Source organism: Pollicipes pollicipes, unplaced genomic scaffold (assembly GCF_011947565.3).
Source record: "Pollicipes pollicipes isolate AB1234 unplaced genomic scaffold, Ppol_2.1 Scaffold_7231;HRSCAF=8579_pilon_pilon_pilon, whole genome shotgun sequence".
Lineage (NCBI taxonomy): Eukaryota > Metazoa > Arthropoda > Thecostraca > Pollicipedomorpha > Pollicipedidae > Pollicipes > Pollicipes pollicipes.
In genome coordinates this window covers 2,471,826-2,473,961 of record NW_023597034.1, presented here as the reverse complement: position 1 = coordinate 2,473,961, position 2,136 = coordinate 2,471,826, and positions in this window count along the sequence as shown.

The window sequence follows — 2,136 nt, the reverse complement described above, 5'->3', positions numbered from 1 at the left end:
TGCTGTGCACGAGAGTTCTGTCTGGGTACAAGCGCAAAGCGTGTCAAAGAAGTTTCGCAATACACAGGGCGTTGAACCAGCTGGCGAAAATAAGGCTACACTTGCGACCTTGAGTTGAGAAGTAGCTCGTCACATGCGCTTTGGCTATCATTTGATATGCAGACTTTCAGCTGCGTGTTTTAGCCCCATGCTGTTGTCTTGTATTCTCCCGCGCAGAAAACTATCCGTTTTCACTCTCACAACATGAGGAGCGAATGCAGAAAAGCACCACAAGTCCACCGGCGCGTTACGTGCTCAATGGTGGGGTGCTCAGTAAGACAGCTACATTTGGGTGTCTGGGGGGCCTTTTAAAAAGAACGAAAGTGCCGACTTTGAAATGTTAGTTGCCTCCAGGGCGCAGGTTGTGCCTCATTTCGTCCAGGCCGCTAATTTCTAAGATGTATGCGTTTATGATGTGGATTAGTTAATCTTGCTGCTTTTAAGTTTGCGTACAGGTACGCTGACTGACAACGGCCTTCCGTCAATGCTTCTTATACGTTTTGTCATAAGCTTTTCATTTCACCCCGCCGGAGTGGGACCATTGTTTGGGTCGATTTTGTAGGTGTGGTCGAATCGTATCCGCACCGTATCCAGCTGCGACCCAGCGCTTGACCCGCGGCGTGACCTGTGTGACCTGCGGCGCGGCGCTCTGCACACCTCCCCCTCAGACGGGTTTTGCGCCTGACGGGTGGCCGCCTGCCCCCACGCGCGGCCGGCTGACAACCCGCGACCGTGGCTCCGCCCGAACGAGCGGCCGGCTGGCTGCCGGCTGACTGGCGGTGCCGAGCCGTGACGCGGCGCGCCTCACTGCGGCGCCGCGCGCAGTCTGGGTCAGATGAGGCATGCCGCCGGCCTGACGAGCACGGCGTGGTGACCTACAGTGCGCTACTGCTCGGCCGCGCTCGCCACGATATGTGATGTGATAATGCCGCGTCCATAAGCCACGGCAGTCGTCAGCGTGCTGTCGCTGCGGAGCCACCGCGAAACGCAGCCGGCAGGACTGGCGCGGACCACTGGCCCTGGACGCAGCCGGCAGGACTGGCGCGGACCACTCGCCGTGGACGGCCGTGTGTGCTCTTGGCCGCGGCTGCGACAGGAGGGTCTATAGCGTCGCGGCGCGCTGCTCGGAGGGGCTGAGGCAGGCTCCCGGAGCCGGACCTGTCCGTGTCACGACCTGCGGTGCTCTCCGTGATCGATGGCGTCGCCGGCGGGCGGGTGTCGTGAGTCGTGAGTCGGGAGTCGTGAGTCGTTCCGTAGCGGCGCCGCCGGCCCCTCGGCCGCCGGCGTGCCTGTGGCCGCCCGTTGCCCCACGACCCGGGCTGGGGGGTCGCGGCTGCCAGCGTTGAGGTCCATGTCGGTTCTCGGCGGCGGTGGGGTGGGCGGTCTGTACAGCGGGGGCTGCCGTGCGCCCTCCCGGTGCCACGGGTGGAGGGATCGCCGGGGACGGCCCTGAACCCTGTCGGGAGCCCGGCATGGACCGTTCCCTGCCGTGGTCCCGATGATTATCTTGTACCCTGTCTGTCCCGGGTCGGCCCTGCTTCCTGCCGGTACTCCGGGACTGTGCTGTCTCTTGTCGGTTCCTCGGTACCTCTCTGTACCCCGTCTGTCCCGGGTCGGCCCTGCTTCCTGCCGGTACTCCGGGACTGCTGTCTCCTGTCGGTTCGTCGGTACCCCTCTGTACCCCGTCTGTCCCGGGTCGGCCCTGCTTCTTGCAGGTACTCCGGGGCTGTGCTGCCTCCTGTCGGTTCCCCGGTACCTCTCTGTACCCCGTCTTTCTCAGGTCGGCCCTGCTTCCTGCCGGTACTCCGGGACTGCTGTCTCCTGTTGGTATCTCGGTACCTCTCTGTACCCTGTCGGTACTCCTGAGCCGGCTCTGTACCCCGACGGCTAGGCAGGTCGGCCCTGTGCCTCAGCGCCACCCGCGTTGGCCCTGTATCCTGTCACCACGCCGGCTCGACCCTGTACTCACCCATCACCCCGGCTCAGCTCCATATCCTGTACTGCGAGACCGGCTGGTCTGCTGTCGGTGCGGGGCGGCAGTGTGCCGCGCGTCGCCGGCCCGCTCCCCGACACACGTGCCGGTCAGGCCGGCGGCCG